Source organism: Scyliorhinus torazame, chromosome 19 (genome assembly GCF_047496885.1).
Source record: "Scyliorhinus torazame isolate Kashiwa2021f chromosome 19, sScyTor2.1, whole genome shotgun sequence".
Taxonomy (NCBI): Eukaryota; Metazoa; Chordata; class Chondrichthyes; order Carcharhiniformes; family Scyliorhinidae; genus Scyliorhinus; species Scyliorhinus torazame.
The window spans coordinates 76,978,085-76,997,495 of NC_092725.1; the positions used below are offsets into that span (position 1 = coordinate 76,978,085).

At 50.4% G+C, this 19,411-nt stretch overlaps 1 protein-coding gene and 1 non-coding gene across 4 annotated transcripts in view; one reads left to right on the forward strand and one right to left on the reverse strand.

Moving 5' to 3' along the window:
* Window positions 1-19,411, reverse strand: part of fbln1 (fibulin 1) — a 345,473-nt gene that overhangs the window by 145,969 nt on the left and 180,093 nt on the right. The gene's annotated exons all lie outside the window — the stretch shown is intronic.
* LOC140396689 (U6 spliceosomal RNA) lies at window positions 9,393-9,499 on the forward strand. Its single transcript, XR_011936591.1, has one exon. It is a non-coding gene; the product is annotated as a U6 spliceosomal RNA (small nuclear RNA).

The window sequence follows — 19,411 nt, forward strand, 5'->3', positions numbered from 1 at the left end:
CTGGAGCTTTATGGGGATGTCTGGGTTACCAGTCTAGTAACATTACTCTGCAATTAGCCCCACTGCAAAGGGTAAGTGCAGCTTCTCTTATCGTATAGGTTTTATATGATTGCTCTTTGGTGAAAAATCATCCCTGAGACATCTCGTACATGTGTCAAAATTATTTGTATTATTGTTTTTTGAAAGGATGAGGGGGGATCTTATAGAAACATATAAAATTATGAAGGGAATAGATAGGATAGATGCGGGCAGGTTGTTTCCACTGGCGGGTGAAAGCAGAACTAGGGGGCATAGCCACAAAATAAGGGGAAGTAGATTTAGGACTGAGTTTAGGAGGAACTTCTTCACCCAAAGGGTTGTGAATCTATGGAATTCCTTGCCCAGTGAAGCAGTAGAGGCTCCTTCATTAAATGTTTTTCAGATAAAGATAGATAGTTTTTCGAAGAATAAAGGGATTAAGGGTTATGGTGTTCGGGCGGAAAGTGGAGCTGAGTCCACAAAAGATCAGCCATGATCTCATTGAATGATGGAGCAGGCTCGAGGGGCCAGATGGCCTACTCCTGCTCCTAGTTCTTAATTTCTCATGAAACATCATGACCTCCTTCAGCAGACAGCATGTAGTGTCACCCTTGACATCGTTTTGGGAGAAAATAACATTAATCCTTTCAATGCAGGGTTTGGATTTTATTACTAGTACCCCTAGTTTGCCTTGAGAAGGCTTTCTACTTGAACTTCTGTAGTCCTTGTGGATGATGGCGCTTCCACAATAGGGGAAAGAGGATTCTAAATGGTAAAGGAAAGGTCATGAATTTTGGAAGGTCTAATGTAGGTAGGGAATATACAGTGAATACAGTCTAGTACCATGTTACTAGACTGGTAACCCAGAACCCTCAAGAGTATTGACAGTCAGAGAGATCGAGGCGTACAGGTCCACAGGTCACTGAAAGGGGCAACACAGGTGGAGAAGGTAGTCAAGAAGGTATATGGCATGCTTGCCTTCATTGGCCGGGGCATTGAGCATAAGAATTGGCAAGTCATGTTGCAGCTGTATAGAACCTTAGTTAGGCCACACTTGGATTATCGTGTTCAATTCTGGTCGCCACACTACCAGAAGGATGTGGAGGCTTTAGAGAGGGTGCAGAAGAGATTTACCAGGATGTTGCCTGGTATAGAGGGCATTAGCTATAAGGAGCGGTTGAATAAACTTTGTTTCTTCTCACTGGAACGACGGAGGTTGAGGGGCGACCTGATAGAGGTCTACAAAATTATGAGGGGCATAGACAGAGTGGATAGTCAGAGGCTTTTTCCAAGGGTAGAGGGATCAATTACTAGGGGGCATAGGTTTAAGGTGCGAGGGGCAAGGTTTAGAGGAGATGTATGGGGCAAGTTTTTTACACAGAGGGTAGTGGGTGCCTGGAACTCACTGCCGGAGGAGGTGGTGGAAGCAGGGACGATCGTGACATTTAAGGGGCATCTTGACAAATACATGAATAGGATGGGAATAGAGGGAAAGACTTGCATTTATGTAACACCTTTAATCACTACTGGATTACCCAAAACACTTTACAGACAATGAAGTACTTTTGAAGTGTAGTCATTGTTGTAATATCGGAACCGGGGGGGGGTAAACTTGATAACTGCCTGCAGCTTGGAAAATGCAAATCACTTATTGTCACAAGTAGGCTTCAATGAAGTTACTGTGAAAAGCCCCTAGTCGCCACATTCCGGCGCCTGTTCGGGGAGGCTGGTACGGGAATTGAACCTGTACTGCTGGCCTGCCTTGGTCTGCTTTAAAAGCCAGTGATTTAGCCCAGTGTGAATTGAGTTTCTCAACAGTGAACACCTCACCCAGGAACATAAGAAAATATATAATCAGAATAGTCCTCCGGAGCTATCAAAAAACAGAGCCATGTGTTATTCCCGTAGTTATGAATTTATCATTAATGTTCTTCAGCTCCAATTTTGTAATTCCAGGAACATTTAGCTGCTGATGGAAAACTTCAGAAAGGTGTGCCATGGTGACTGCACTGAGTCTTCTGGGGTTGGTTCATTTGAATAATTACCGTGAGCTTGCTGCACAGCTTTACCCTTGCCCTGACAATTAGTCCACTGGGATGTGAAATGTCTGGCCACACTAGCTAATATCTAAATACAAAGCAGCATTTAACATGAAATTTGGAGCCAAACATTTTCTCAGCCCTTTCAGTTATGTGTTAGGTGTTGCTATTATTGTAAGCAGGTCAGGGGTGTGGTGGTTGTGGGAGACAGGTGATAAATAATTACTAAGAATGGAATAAAATTAATAGTCATCCTTCTGGTACAAATTTACCCCCATTATCCTTTAGGAGAAGGCATTGGAATGTGATAACCTCCTATGTGAAATGGGGACAGGTTTCCTCCAGACCTGTCTAAGGGTTAATTGAACCAATATATATACATATATATTTCCCATCCACTCTATACGACTGATCTTCCATTAATACTAGAAGTGTCATGGAATCCCTTTCCATCATCAATCAATGAGGGCAAGCTTTATTTCAGTTGTTAGCATCAGAACCGAAAGAAAACTATTGATAAATAAAAGTCCTTCAATTAATAAAATGGGACTTTGTGGATCAACAGCAATTAATGCAGAGTTATGTAGCAAAATCTAAAAAGGTTACTCAAAATAAATTTCTAAATTTCAACCAATTTTACAAGCTCACAGTTGATTTTAAGAAACCTACTTCTGCAGATCAGTTGAACTTTTGTGTGCCCATTTTATATAGAGGTGTGCATCAAGGACAAGTAAGGTGAGAAGAATGGGAAATCTACTATGGGAGACAATTTTAATGAATTTTGCAATTTAAATGAAGTTAGTACTGGGCTCCAGATTGTATTGGGCATAGATTTATTTAAATTCATTTACGGGATGTGGGCTTTGCTGGTTAGGACGGCATTTGTTGCTCATCCCTAGTTGCCCTTCAGAAGGTAGTGGTGAGTTGCCTTCTTGAACCGTTGCAGTCCCTGAGGTGTAGGTACATCCACAGTGGTGTTAGGGAGGGAGTTCCAGGATTTTGACCCAGCAACACTGAAGGAATGGTGATATATTTCCAAGTCAGGGTGGTGAGTGATTTGGAGCAGAAATTCCAGGTGGTGGGGTTCCCAGGTATCTTTTTATTTTATTTTATTTTCATGTACTAAATGATCTGTTTGAGCGGCTAACAGAAAAATACTTTTCACTGTACCTCGGAACACGTGACAATAAACAAATCCAATCCAATAATGATCGATGTCAAGGCCATCGGACGGTTGTCATTGAGGAACGTTGCCTGTTTCTTCTTTGGCACCGGTATAATGGTGGTCTTCTTGAAGCAGGTGGGAACCTCGGAACAGAGTAGGGAGAGGTTGAAGATGTCCACGAATGCATGCACCAGCTGGTCCGCGTAGGATCTGATTACACGGCCAGGAACCGTCGCTTTCCAAGGGTTCAATTTCAAGAAGGCCGGTCTGACTTCGGAAGTGGTGACGGTAGATATGGGTGTGTCTGAGGCTGCTGGGGCAGTTGACAGCGGTTTGATGGTTTATTGCTCGAGCCGAGCATAGAATGCATTGAGTTCCGCCGAGGTCCCAGGTTCGATGCCGGCTCTAGGTCGCTGTCCGTGCGGAGTTTGCAGATTAGGTGGATTGGCCACGATAACTTGCCCCTTAATTAGAAAAAATGAATTGGGCACTCTAAATATTTTTTTGAAAAGAATGCATTTAGTCATCTGGGAGGGGTGCTCTGCTGCCGGAGATTCTACTCAGCTTCGCTTTGTAGCCCGTTATATTGTTTAAGCCTTGCCACAACCGACGAGAGTCTGTGACATTAGTCTCTGAGTCTAGCCTCGTCTGATATTGTCTCTTGGCTGATGACTTTGCAGAGGTTGTACCTGGATTTCATCTATAGAGCAGGGTCGTCTTCCTTGGAATGGCTCAGACCTGGCCTTCAGTAGGGAGTGAATCTCCCAATTAAGCCATGGTTTCCGGTTAGGGAACATACGTACTACCTTCTTTGGCACACAATCTTCTACACACTTGCTGATGAAGTCTGTGACGGTGGTGGCATACTCATTTAGTTTGGTCGCTGAGTTCTTAAATATGGACCAGTCCATTGACTCCAAGCAGTCATGCAGGAGCTCTTCTGTTACTTCGGACCAGCACTGCACGACCCTCTTAACCGGATTCTCCGGCTTAAGTTTCTGCTTGTATGCAGGGAGAAGGAACACCGTTTGATGGTCCGATTTTCCGAAGTGCTGAATATTGCGCAGTCATCTGCGAACATCCCCAGTTCTGACTTTATAATGGAAGGAATGTTATTGATGAAGCGGCTGAAAATGGTTGGGCCTAGGACACTACCCTGAGGGACTCCTGCAGTGATGTCCTGGAGCTGAGATGATTGACCGCCAACCACCACAACCATCTTCCTTTGTGCCAGGTATGACTCCAACAAGCAAAGAGTTTTCACTCTGATTCCCATTGACTCCAAAGAACGAAGTACAGCACAGGAATAGGCCCATTGGCCCAAGCTTGTGCCGACTATGCTGCCCGTCTAACCTAAAACCTTTTGCACTTCCAGGGCCTGTCTCCCTCTATTCCCATCCTATTCATGTATTTGTCAAGACTCCCCTTAAATGTCACTATTGGACCTGGTTCCACCACCTCCTCTGGCAGCGAGTTCCAGGCACCCACTACCGTCTGTGTAAAAATCTTTCCTCGCAATCCTCTCTAAACATTGCCCCTTGCACCTTAAACCTATGTCCCCTAGTAATTGACTCTTCCACCCTGGAAAAAAGCTTCTGACTATCCACTCTTTCCATGCTCCTCATAATTTTGTAGGCTTCTATCAGGTCACTTCTCAACCTCTGTCGTTCCGGTGAGAACAAACCGAGTTTACCCAACCTCTCCTCATAGCTAATGCCCTCCATACCATCCTGGTAAACCTCTTCTGTACCCTCTCCAAAGCCTCCACATCCTTCTGGTAGTGTGGCGACCAGAACTGAACACTATATTCCAAGTGTGGCCTAACTAAGGTTCTACACAGCTGCAGCATGACTTGCCAATTTTTATACCCCGACCAATGAAGGCAAGCATGCCGTATGCCTTCTTGACTACCTTCCGCACCTGCGTTGCCACTTTCAGTGACCTGTGATTGGTTGATTGATTTATTGTCACATGCACCAAAGTACAGTGAAAAGTATTTTTCTGCGGCCAAGGGAAATGTGAGATAATGTATTTGCACAGTCGACAAAAAGAATAATCAACAAAGTACATCAACGAACTTCCGGTGACGGCGGGCGGGAGGCGGCCACGGGGGAAGTCAGGGGCAAGGGGGAAAGGGACCTGGGCGGGGGCCTCCACGCTGGCCGGTTTAAGCCGGCCAGTGAACGGGAGTGAGGTGGGGGGAGGGGCTGCAGCCATCGGAGCCTGGCAGAACAGGGTCCGAGTGGTCTAGCCGGGGTGGAAAGTTGGGGGGAAGGAACCGAGGTTGGGGGGAGGAGTTTTACAAGAGGCAGCGGACGGGAGGAGTTGGAGACGGGTGGGGGGGGGTTGCGGTACAACTCTTGGGTATCACGTACGGTACTCTTTCAGAGGTTGGATGGCATTGAGTGTAGGGGGAGGGGAGGAGTGGACTCTATAGGTCAATGGTGACCATGGGTGGTGCCGGACTCCTTTTTCTTTTTCTCCTTTGTTTTTTGTTGCCACCGTGGGAGGGTTTGTTTTATTGGATGCATATATTGACAGGTGGGCCGTTGTTTGGGGTGGTGGGAGGATGGGATCGTTGGTATTGTTAAGGGGATTGATTTTGTATTTGTTACCGTTTACTGTTTGTGGGTGGGGTGTAAATTTTGAAGGAAAATGTGAAAATGGAGAATAAAAATATTTTTTTTAAAAAACAAAGTACATCGACAAATAGTGATTGAGTACAGTGCAGAACAAGGGGCAAACAAAGCAAATACATGAGCAAGAGCAGAATAGGGCATCATGAGTAGTGTCCTTACAGGGAACAGATCAGTCCAAGGCAGAGTCAGCGAGGAGTCTAGTAGCTGTGGGGAAGAAGCTGCAGCCTCCCCGGAATGTGGCGACTAGGGGCTTTTCACAGTAACTTCATTGAAGCCTACTTGTGACAATAAGCGACTATTATATTATTATTATAATATTATGCGCAGGTCTTCAGACTTCTGTATCTTCTGCCTGATGTAAGGGTCTGGAAGAGGGCAAAGTCTGGGTGTGAGGGGTCTCTGACATTGCTGTCTGCTTTCCTGAGGCTGTGGGAGGTGTAGACAGAATCAGTGGGAGGGTGGCAAGCTTGTGTGATGCATTGGGCTGAGTTCACCACACTCTGCAGTTTCTTGCGATCTTGGGTCAAGCAGTTGCCATACGAAGCTGTGATGAAGCTGGATAGGATGCTCTCCATGGCACATCTGTCAAAGTTTGAGAGTTGATGCAACCATGCTGAATTTCTTTAGCGTCCCGTAGGAAGTGGAGATATTGTTGGGATTTCTTGACTTTTGCATCAGCGTAAGTGGACCAGAACAGACTGTTGGTGATGATAGCCTTAAGTTCCTGGGTTCACCAACCATCCCCACTTCAGAGCCATTGATATAGACGGGAGGGAGGGGGGGGGGGGGGGGGGGGGGGGAGGGGGGGGGCTGCTACGCTTCCTGAAGTCGATGATCAGTTCCTTGGTCTTCCAACATTTAGAGAGAGGTTGTTGTTGGTACACTGGAGACCTGTATACCCAGATCCCTCTGCCTGTCAATATTCTTAAGGGTTCTCCATTTACTGTATATTTCCCACCTATATTAGACCTTTCAAAATGTATTATCTCACATTTGTCCAGGTTAAACTCCATCTGCCATCTCGCCGCCCAAGTCGCTAACCGATCTATATCCTGCTGTATCTTCTGACAGTCCTCATCGCTATCTGCAATTCCACGCACTTTTGTGTCGTCCGCAAACTTACTAATCGGACCAGTTGCATTTTCCTCCAAATCATTTATAGAAACTACAAAAGCAAAGGTTCCAGCACTGATCCCTATGGAACACCACTAGTCACAGCCCTCTATTTAGAAAAACACCCTTCCATTGCTACCCTACTTCTGTGACCTGTTCTGAATCCGTCTTGCCAGCTTACCTCTGATCTGATGTGACTTCACCTTCTGCCATGAGAGACCTTGTAAAAGGCCTTACTGAAATCCATGTAGATAACATCCACTGCCCTACCTTCATCAATCATAAATTACCTTTGCCACTTCGTCAAAAAACTTGATTAAGTCAGTGAGATATGACCTCCCCTTACAAAACCATGCTGTCTCTCTTTAATTCGTCCACTTGCTTCTAAATGGGAGTAAATCCTGTCTCGAAGAATCCTCTCCAATAAGTTCCTTACTACTGACATAAGGCTCACCAGCCTGTAATTTCCTGAATTATCCTTGCTCTCCTTCTCAAACAAAGAAACAACATTAGCTATTTTCCAGTCCTCTGGGATCTCACCTGTAGCCAGTTTTGCTGGGGGCCCTTGATGCCATACTCGGTCAAATGCTGCCTTGATGTCAAGGACAGTCACTCTCACCTCACCTCTGACATTCAGTTCTTTTGTCCATGTTTGAACCAAGGCTGAAATTAGGTCAGGAGCTGAGTGACGCTGGCAGAACCCAAACTGAGCGTCATCAACAGGCTATTGCTGAGGGTAAGTGCCGTGTGATAGCACTGTTGATGACTCCTTCCATCACTTTGCTGACGATGGAGACTAGACTGATAGGGTGGTAATTGCTGGGTTGGATTTGTCCTGTATCCAGTGCCTTCAGCCATTTCTCGATACCATGTGGAGTGAATCGTATTGGCTGAAGACTGACATCTGTGATGCTGAGGAACTCCAGAGGAGACCGAGATGGATCATCCACTTGATATTTCTGGCTGAAGATTGTTGCAAATGCTTCAGCCTTGCCTTTTGCAGAGGTGTGCTGGGCTCCTTCATCATTGAGGATGGGAATATTTGTGGAGCATCCTTCTCCAGTCAGTTGTTCAATTGTCCACCACCATTCACGGCTAGATGTGGCAGGACTGCAGGGTTTAGATCCGATATGTTTGTTGTGAAATCGTTTAGCGCTGTCTATTACCTGATGTTTTGCTGTTTGGCACACAAGTAGTCATGTGTTGTAGCTTCACCAGGTTGACACCTCATTTTTAGGTAGCCCTAATGTTGCTCCTGGTAAGCCCTCCTGCACCCTTCATTGAACCAGGGCTGTCCCCCTGGCTTGGTGGTAATGATAGAATATGGGACATGCCGGGTCATGAGGTTGCAGATTGTGGTTGAGTTCAATTCTGCTGCTGCTCACAGTTGGCGGCCATGTTGGAAGCCCCTGGACAAAGGGAAACCATGGAGTGCAGGGGCACGTCCACCAGGTAAGTATGGTTAATCCCACAGGAGCAGGGGGACAAAAAAAAACCCACCAGGATAGTCACTTGGAACGTCAGGGGATTTAACGGCCTAGTGAAAAGATCCCAAGTCTTCACCCACCTGAGGAACATGAAAGCCGACATAGCCTTCCTCCAAGAGACACACCTGAGGGAGAAGGACTGACTGCAGGTAAGGAAGGGCTGGGTGCGACAGACCTGCCATTCCTGCTACAGGATGAGGGCCAGGGGGGTAACCATACTAATTAATAAGAGGACGATGTATTGGATTGTTTGATTTTATTATCTGGAGAGTTATTATTTTTGTTATGGCAGTTGCCATTTAGTTTATATATTATTTATTTACTTGTTAAAACGGTCACTGTTATTTATATTGTTTTATTGTTGTAAAGAGGGAAAACTTTTGTATTGTTTTGTTTGGCCGAAAAATTTGAATAAAATATATATATTTTTTTAAATAAGAGGACGATGTTTACTTACCGTACCAGCCTCCCCGTACAGGCGGCAGAATGTGGCGACTAGGGACTTTTCACAGTAACTTTATTTGAAGCCTACTTGTGACAATAAGCGATTTTCATTTAATTTCAAGAACGGTTATGGACCTAGGGGGACAGTACGTCATGGTCAGCGGTGCCCTCAACGAGACATCAGTAGTCCTCGTTAATGTGTACACTCCCAACTGGGATGACACGGAATTTATAATAAAGATCATGGCAGAAATTCCTGACATAGACACGCACCGACTGATCATGAGGTGGGACTTTAACTGCATACAGGACCCCTGAATGGACAGGTTGAACCCCAATTCAGGAAGGACTTCCAGCATGGTAAAGGAACTCAGTCTCTTTATGGAGCAGATGGGGGGGTAGACCTATGGCGATTCACCCACCCAGGGGAGAGGGAGTTCTCCTTTTTCTCCCCAGTGCATAATGTATACTCAAGGCTCGACTTCTTGTGCTCGCTTCGGCAGCACATATACTAAAATTGGAACAATACAGAGAAGATTAGCATGGCCCCTGCGCAAGGATGACACGCAAATTCGTGAAGCGTTCCATATTTTTCGAGCTTAATGTAGAGAAGAGTGAGCTCTTTGTGGTGCATCCGGGGGATCAGGGAAGAGGGATAGATGACCTACCGTTGAGGAGGGCGGAAAGGAGCTTTCGATACTTGGGGATCCAGGTAGCTAGTAGCTGGGGGACCCTGCACAAACTTAATTTGACGTGGCTGGTGGAGCAGATGGAGGAGGACTTTAAACGGTGGGACATGTTGCCACTCTCGCTAGCGGGCAGGGCACAGTCGATTAAAATGGTGGTCCTCCCGAGGTTTCTTTTTGTATTCCAATGCCTTCCAATTGTGATCACCAAGGCCTTTTTTAAGAGGGTAGGCAGGAGCATTATGGGTTGTGTGGGTGAGTAAGACCCCGAGGGTAAGGAGGGGGTTCCTGGAGCGTATTAGAGATAGAGGAGGGCTGGTGTTGCCAAATCTGGGTGGCTACTACTGGGCAGCCAACGTGGCGATGATCCGTAAGTGGGTGATGGAGGGAGAGGGGACAGCATGGAAGAGGTTGGAGATGGCGTCCTGCAAAGGAACGAGCCTGGGGGCGCTGGTGACGGCACCGCTGCCGCTCTCGCCGACAAAGTACGCCACAAGTCCGGTGGTGGCGGCAACGCTAAAGCTCTGGGGGCAGTGGAGACGGCACAGGGATGCGATGGGAGCCTCAGTGTGGTCTCCGATCAGAGATAACCATCGGTTTGTCCCAGGAAGGATGGACGTTTCAGAGCTGGCATCGGGCAGGGATTAGAAGAATGGGGGACCTGTTCATCGATGGGACATTTGCGAGCTTAGGGGAGCTGGAGGAGAAGTTTGGACTACCCCCGGGAAATGCTTTCAGGTACATGCAAGTGCATTTGTGAGGCGGCAGGTGAGGGAATTCCCGCTGCTCCCGGCACAGGGGATTCAAGACAGGGCGATTTCGGGCGTATGGGTCGGAGAGGGCAAGGTGTCGGCGATATACCAGGAGATGAAAGAAGAGGGGGAGGCTTTGGTAGAGGAGCTGAAGGATAAATGGGAAGAGGAGCTGGGGGAGGAGATTGAGGAGGGTCTGTGGGCTGATGCCCTAAGTAGGGTTAATTCCTCTTCCTCGTGTGCCAGGCTTAGCCTGATACAATTTAAGGTTATTCATAGCGCGCATATGACGGGGGCGAGGCTGAGTAGGTTCTTTGGGGTGGAGGACAGATGCGGGAGGTGCTCAGGAAGCCCGGCGAACCATGCCCATATGTTTTGGTCGTGCCCGGCACTGGATGGGTTCTGGAGGGGAGTTGCGAGAACTATATCTAAGGTGGTGAAAGTCCAGGTCAAGCCAAGTTGGGGCTAGCATTATTTGGAGTAGCGGACGAGCCGGGAGTGCAGGAGGCGAAAGAGGCCGGCATTCTGGCCTTTGCGTCCCTGATAGCCCGGCAGAGGATCTTGTTAGTGTGGAAAGATGCGAAGCCCCCCAGTGTGGAAGCCTGGATAAATGACATGGCAGGGTTTATCAAGTTGGAGAGGATAAAGTTTGTCTTGAGAGGATCTGCGCAGGGGTTCTACAGGCGGTGGCAACCGTTCCTGGACTATCTCACGGAGCGTTAGATGAAGTTCGGTCAGCAGCAGCAGCAACCCAGGGGGGGATATCTTTCTTGTGGGGGGGAGGGGGAAGAGGGGGGATGGGGAAGAGGGGTTTTTCTGGGGGGCACCTGAGCAAGAAAATACATGAATGATCCAGCAAACTGATATGTACGGGAGGAATCCAATGTACAAAGTTCTGTATCATATTGACTTGCCATGTTTATGTCTTGCTATGCGACGGGGGGCGGGGGTGGGGGGGGGGGAGGTTGTTTGTATGGTTGAAAATTTTGTTTAAAAATTCTTAATAAACATTTTTTTTTAAAAGGCTCGACTTCTTTGTAGTGGGAACATCGATGCTTCTGGGGCTGGTCAGGGTGGAATACAATCGTAGTCTCCGACCACGCTCCACATTATATGGATGTGAGGTTGGAGACAGGCAGTGTCCAATGCCCCACATGGAGGTTGGACACGGCCTTACTGGCCGATAAGGTCTTCAGCGAGAAAATATCACAGGCCATAGACGAATATATAAAGAACAATCAGAAAAGGGAGATCTCACCCTCCATGTTCTGGAAGGTGCTAAAGGCTGTGATCAGGGGAGAAATTATCACTTTTTTAAAAGAAATTTAGTGTACCCAATTCACTTTTTTCCAATTAAGGGGCAATTCAACGTGTTCAATCCACCAACCTTGCACATCTTTTGGGTTGTGGGGGCGAAACCCACGCAAACACGGGCAGAATGTGCAAACTCCACACGGACAGTGACCCAGAGTCAGGATCCAACCTGGGATCCCGGTGCCGTGAGGCAGCAGGACTAACCCACTGCGCCAGCGTGCTGCTCCGAAATTATCACTTTTAAAGAATGAAGGGACAGGAGGAGAGGGCGGCTAGGCAACAGCTAGTTAACTCCATACTGGAGATGGACCGGCAACACTCCGAGGCCCCGACCATAGAGCTCCTGGCGTAGAGGAAAAAGCTACAGGTTGACTTTGACCTGTTTAGCACAGGGCTAAATCGCTGGCTTTGAACGCAGACCAAGGCAGGCCAGCAGCACGGTTCAATTCCCGTAACTGCCTCCCCAAACAGGCGCCGGAATGTGGCGACTAGGGACTTTTCACAGTAACTTCATTTGAAGCCTACTTGTGACAATAAGTGATTTTCATTCATTTTTTAAATTTCTCCACGAGGAGAGCGGTGCACCAACTCCGCCAGGCACGGGGGACCATATATGAATACAGAGGCAAAGACAGGTGCCTGCGGGCGCACCAGCTGAGAAAGCAGGCAGCCACATGGGAAATCGCACAAATTAGAGATAGCAGAGTGATGCACGATCAATGACCACTAAAGCGAGGTTGTAGTCCAACTGAAGGCTTGAAAAAGCTAGATGTTTCCCCCAGCAGCTCAGGTACAGAATGAAGGCTGCTGGGGCGGCATGGGCTCTTATACCCCACCTTGCAGGGCGGAGCTACCATACAGCTTGACCAATAGGAGACATACAATATCTACCAATGGTGTTCCAGCATTACCAGGTACCGTAATACCTCCACACAGACTACCACATTCACCCCCTATTAAAAAAGAGTCCGGCGGGGGTGGTGGCCTGATATTACAACATGGTAACGTGGTAGAAATTATAGTTATGGAGGTACCGTAATACCTCCGTACAGCGTTTTGTAACTATTTACAATTTTATTTACTATTTACAATTTATGATTCATAATTAACTATACACTTTAAAATGAAGCAATCAGTCGATCGGGGGCCCTGGTCATCCTCTGTGATCGTCGAAGCTTCGGTGGTGACTCCGGTGGAGGCTCGGTAGTCTGTGACTCCGAAGGCATGGCCTCGATCTCTGTGGCAGCTTCGACACCCCTAGACGGCGCTGGTGGGAAAGACGGTTGACCTGGGAAGGGAGCATCTGCGGGGTGCGTCGGTCGGTGGCGGGGGGGGGGGGGAGCTAGACGGGGCCGGCGGAAGGACCGATCCTCCTGTAAGGTGCACTGGTGGGAGGGAGGGTGGGACTGGTGGCTGGGGTGTGCGTGGGGCTCCAGCGGGCGCCAGGTCTCGTAGGGAGACCGTATCTTGTCGGCCGTCAGGGTACGCCACGTAGACGAACTGGAGGTTAGCGTGGAGAAAATGGACCCTCTCGACCAACGGGTTCAAAGGGACGGGAAGCCTTTATCAGATGCGCTTTCTCTGGCCGGTAGAAGTGCAGTTTGCGCTCCGCACAGATTTGGCAGTCCCTGGTGGCTGTCCTGACCTCCTTGATGGAGTAGAGCAGGTTGCGGGTCTTGATAAAGTGGAAAAAGCGAGTGACCCCCGGGTGGCAGAGGTCATCGTGGAGGGCTCGGAGACGGTCCAGTTGTGCGTTGGCACATGTGCCGCGGGACAGGGCATCAGGAGGCTCGTTTAGCCTCCCGGGACGATACAAGATCTCGTAGTTGTAGGTGGAGAGTTCGATCCTCCACCGCAAGATCTTATTGTTTCTTTATCTTGCCCCGCTGTGCATTATCGAACATGAAAGCAACCGACCATTGGTCAGTGAGGAGAGTGAATCTCCTGCCGGCCAGGTAATGCCTCTAATGTCGCACAGCTTCTACTATGGCCTGGCCTCCTTTTCAACTGAGAAGTGGCGGATTTCGGAAGCATGGAGGGTACATGAGAAGAAGGCCACGGGTCTGCCCGCTTGGTTGAGGGTGGCCCCCAGAGCGTCGCTCTCGACCTGGAAGGGGAGGGACTCGTCGATGGCGTGCATCGTGGCCTTTGCAATGTCTGCTTTGATGCGGCTGAAGACCTTGCAGGCCTCTATCGACAGGGGAAAAGCTGTGGATTGGATCAGGGGACGGGCCTTGTCCGCATAGTTGGGGACCCACTGGGCGTAGTAGCTAAAAAGCCCTAGGCAATGCTTCAGGGCCTTGGAGCAGTGAGGGAGGGGGAACTCCATAAGGGGACGCATGCGATAACTCCATTTCGCACTACGTAGCCGAGGATGGCTAGGCGGTCGGTGCTAAACACGCATTTATCCTTGTTATATGTAAGGTTAAGGATCTTTGCGGTCTGGAGGAATTTTCGGAGGTTGGTGTCGTGGTCCTGCTGGTCGTGGCCACAGATGGTGACATTATCGAGATACGGGAATGTTGCCTGTAAACCGTACCGGTCAACCATTCGGTCCATCTCGCGCTGGAAGACCGAGACCCTGTTGGTGACACCGAAGGGAACCCTTAAGAAGTGATAGAGCTGCCCATCTGCTTCGATAGCAGTGTATATGCGGTCACTAGTGCGGATGGGGAGCTGGTGGTAGGCGGACTTAAGATCAACCGTGGAGAAGACCTTGTAATGTGCGATCCTGTTTACCAGGTCAGATATGCGGGGGAGAGGGTACGCGTCCAGCTGCGTAAACCTGTTGATGGTCTGACTGTAGTCGATGACCATCCTATGCTTCTCCGGTCTTTACCACCACTACTTGAGCTCTCCGGGGACTGTTGCTAGCTTCAATGACTCCTTCCCTCAGTAGCCTTTGGACCTCTGACCTAATAAAGATCCGGTCCTGGGCACAGTACCATCTGCTCCTGGTGGCGACGGGTTTGCAATCCGGGGTGAGGTTCGCAAACAGAGAAGGTGGATCGACCTTGAGGAGCACGAGACCGCAGACAGTGAGGGGGGTATAGGGCCGCCGAATTTGAAAGTTAGACTTTGGAGATTACACTGGAAGTCTAAACCTAGGAGTGTGGCCGCGCAGAGGTGGGGAAGGACGTGGAGCCGGTAATTTTTAAACTCCCTTCCCTGGACTGTGCGGTTTGCTACACAAAAGCCCTTTATCTCTACTGAGTGGGAACCGGAGGCCAGGGAGATTTTTGATTAAAGGGGTGGACGAGAGAGAACAGCGCCTTACCGTGTCGGGGTGTATGAAGCTTTCCGTGCTCCCAGAGTCGATTAAGCAGGACGTCTCGTGCCTGTTGATTAGTACTGTTGTTGTAGCAGTTGAGAGTGTTCGAGGCCGGGACTGATCCAGGGTCACCGAGGCTAATCGCAGCAGTTGAGTGTTCTCTTCGGGCGGTGTGTGGTCAGCCGAGCTGCGGTCCTGGGTGTCCATCCAAGATGGTGGCTCCCATTGGACGCGCATGGCTGGGGGTGCACAAAATGGCGGCGCCCATCCATCGAACGTGGCGTCCGCGGGACAAGATGGCGGCGCCCGGGGGCCGCACATGGCCCTGGAGTAGGAAGATGGCGGCACCCGCTGGCCACACGGGGACCGTGGAGAGGTTTGTGGTGGCGGTCCACATTCGCCGCCAGAGACCACGGCGACCGCACGGGCCTGGCATACCACCACAAAGTGGCTCTTATTACAGCATCCCTTGCAGCTGGATGCACAGGCCGGGCAGCGCTGCCGGGGGTGCTTGGCCTACCCGCAAAAGTAGAAGCAGGGCCTTCCAGAGTTGCCAGGCTGCCTTGCAGCTCAAGCTTGTGGGGGGATGGGGGATGTCTCAGGGTCAGCTGCGGAGGGGTTCCACGCTGCCCAGGGGGCTGCCACGCGGTCGGGAACATAAGCGCGGGCGTTTCTGGAGGCCACATCCAGGGGGCCTGCAAGGGCCCGTGCCTCCTTAAGGCCTAGGGTGTCTTTTTCCAGCAATCGCTGGCGGATTTGGGAGGACAGCATACCTTCCACGAAAGCGTCCTGGATCAAGTGTTCTGTGTGGTCGCTCGCCGAAGCCTGCGGGCATCTGCAGTTTCTCCCCAACACCAGGAGCGCACGGTAGAATTCTTCCAGCGATTCCCCAGGGATCTGTCGCCTCGTTGCTAGCAGATGTCAGGCGTAGACCTGGTTTACCGGGCGTATATAATGTCCTTTTAGCAGCTCTATTGCTGCATTGAAGTCTTCCGCGTCCTCGATGAGGATGTAAATTTCCGGCCTCACCCTCGAGTGCAGGACTTGCATTTTCTGTTCTCCCGTGGGTGTGTTTTTGGCCGCTCCAAGATATCCTTTAAAACACGCCAGCCAGTGCTTGAAGATTGCCGCTGCGTTCGCTGCATGGGGGCTGAGTTACAGACACTCCGGCTTGATTCGGAGCTCCATCCTTTAAATCTAGCTTATTAAATTGATGCACGATCAATGACCACTAAAGCGCGGTTGTAGTCCAACTGAAGGCTTTAATAAGCTAGATGTTTCCCCCAGCAGCTCAGGTACAGAATGAAGGCTGCTGGGGCGGCACGGGCTCTTATACCCTGCCTTGCAGGGCGGAGCTACCATACAGCTTGACCAATAGGAAACATACAATATCTACCAATGGTGTTCCAGCATTACCAGGTACCGTAATACCTCTACACAGACTACCACACAGAGGCACACTAGAAACAAACCCAGACAAGGCCAACAAAGCCTTCGAGACCTTCTACTGGGGGCTGTACACCTCGGAGCCCCCAGTAGGGGATTTGGCGATGAAGCAGTTCCTCGACGGACAGGACATGCCAGTTGTGGGGGAGAACAAGAAACAGGGACGAGATTCTCCGACCCCCCGCCGGGTCGGAGAATCGCCGGGGGCTGGCGTGAATCCCGCCCCCGCCGGTTGCCGAATTCTCCGGCACCGGATATTTGGCGGGGGGCGGGAATCGCAGCCGCGCCGGTTGGCGGCCCCCCCCCCCCCCCGCGATTCTCCGGCCCGGTTGGGCCGAAGACCCGCTGCTAAAATGCCTGTCCCGCCGACGTAGATTAAACCACCTACCTTACCGGCGGCGCTGGTGGGCTCCGGGGCCCGGGGGGGCGGGGGGGGGGGGGGTGGGGAGCAGAGCGATCTGGCCCCGGGGGTGCCCCCATGGTGGCCTGGCCCGCGATCGGGGCCCACCGTTCCGAGGGCGGGCCTGTGCCGTGGGGGCACTCTTGTCCTTCCGCCTTCGCCACGGTCTCCACCATGGCGGAGGCGGAAGAGACTCCCTCCACTGCGCATGCGCGGGAATGCCGTCAGCGGCTGCTAACGCTCCCGCGCATGCGCCGCCCGGAGATGTCATTTCCGCGCCAGCTGGCGGAGCACCAAAGGCCTTTTCCGCCAGCTGGTGGGGCGGAAATTCGTCCGGCGTGGGCCTAGCCCCTTAAGGTTGGGGCTCGGCCCCCCAAGATGCGGAGCATTCCGCACCTTTGGGACGGCGCGATGCCCGACTGATTTGCGCCGCTTTGGGCGCCAGTAGGCGGACATCGCGCCGATACCGGAGAATTTCGCCCAGGGTCTGGAAGCACCGCTAGAACTGGGAGAGGTCATGGAGAGTATTAGTTCCATGCAGGCAGGAATGGCGCCAGGACCGGTTGGTTTCCTGGTAGACTTCTACAAAAAGGTTGCGAGAGCACTGGCCCCGCATCTGTGGCAGATGTTCACAGACTCGCTGGAGAGGGGAACCCTGCCGCCTACACTGGCACAAGCTTCAATCTCGCTAATACCTCAAAAAAGACAAAGACCCAACAGAGTGCGGTTTCATAGATTATCATAGAATTTACAGGCAGAAGGAGGCCATTTGGCCCATCGAGTCTGCACCGGCTCTTGGAAAGTGCACCCTACCCAAGGTCAACACCGCCACCCCATCCCCATAACCCAGTAACCCCACCCAACACTAAGGGCAATTTTGGTCACTAAGGGCAATTTATCATTGCCAATCCACCTAACTTGCACATCTTTGGACTGTGGGAGGAAACCGGAGCACCCGGAGGAAACCCACGCACACACGGGGAGGATGTGCAGACTCCGCACAGACAGTGACCCAAGCCGGGATCGAACCTGGGACCCTGGAGTTGTGAAGCAATTGTGCTATCCACAATGCTACCGTGCTGCCTCTACACACTGGTTTCTACACACTCGTCTCGCTACTAAATGTAGACGCCAAGATATTGGCCAAGATCCTCGCCAAGAGGCTAAAGAACTGCGTACCAGAGGTGGTCGCAGAAGATCAAACAGCCTTTGTCAAAGGTAGACAGCTAACATCGAACATTAGGCGCTTGTTGAATGTGATCATGATCCTATCCGGGAGAGAACACCTGAGGTGATTGTCTCCCGAGACACAGAAAAGACCTTTGACAGAGTCGAATGGAAGTACCTCATAGTGGACATTGACAGAGATCTGTACACGGACGGTAGGGTAACAAGACTGGACGAACTGACGGAAAGTTTTCAACAAACGTGGGGCAACAAATCCACCGAATGCAGCTCAAAAACGTCCTACGGAATCGCTTCTAGGCCTTTTGGCTAAGATGTGCGTGAGGTCAGGTGTAATGCCTGGATCTGGTATGTCTCTTTTGTGAGGACCATGAATTGGATTCAATTTGAATTGGTTTTTGGAGCAGCAAGGAGCTGGATTAGGGATTTGTCCCTGTCCACACTCTGAGCTCTGGCTTTGTAACTCTGATAAAGAAATAATTTTTTTAAACTTCCTACGGAAATATACAAGGACACAACCCCCGTGACAGTCACTACTAGAAGAACTACTGGACGCAGACATTTTAGGCAGAGGGAACTGTAGCGACATGTATTTACGACTGATAGAGAGGGCCGATGCCAAACTGGACGTGACAAGGGAGAAGTGGGAGGTGGACTTGGGGCTCGAAATAGGGTGGGAACTCTGGAGCGAAGCATGGCATAAGGTCAACTCTACCTCCACGTGCGCAAGGCTCAACCTAACGCAACTAAAAGTGGTACATAGAGCTCACTTAACCAGAACCCAAATAAGTAGGTTCTTCCCGGAGGTAGAGGATAAATGTGAACGGTGCCAAGGAGGCCTGGCTAACCACGCCCACAGATTCTGGTCTTGCCCCAGACTTGCCGGGTACTGCACAGCCTTCTTCGAGGCAATGTCCAAAGTGGTGGGGATGAGAGTGGAGCCATACCCGAAAATGGCGGTCTTTGGGGTGTCAGATCAGCCAGATCTCTTCATTGGGAGGAGGGCTGACGTCCTTGCCTTTGCCTCCCTGATCACCCACCGTAGAATCCTGCTCAGCTGGCGGTCAGCAGCACCACCCAAAGCTGCAGACTGGCTGTCCGACCTATCGGAATTTCTCCAAATGGAGAAAATCAAATTCGCCATCCATGCACGGAAGAAGGCTTCCACAGAACATGGGAGCCATTCAGCCGGCTGTTTGTTCCAGAACCTGTTTGTGGCCAGCAACTAGGTAGCCAGGGATAAAGAGAAAGTAGCCAAGGCACAAAAGGAAAGAGGGGGAGAGGGATAGAGTAGAGCCCGGGGAAACAAGAAAGCGAAACCAAACCCAGCGGGAGAGCCGGTTGCCGCAGGGAGGTGGAAGCGGGGGGAAGGGCGGGAACAACAATTATGGAAGCCAGGAGGGAGAGATGAGAGCAGAACACAGACAGGAAAGGAGACACAGGGAACCACAA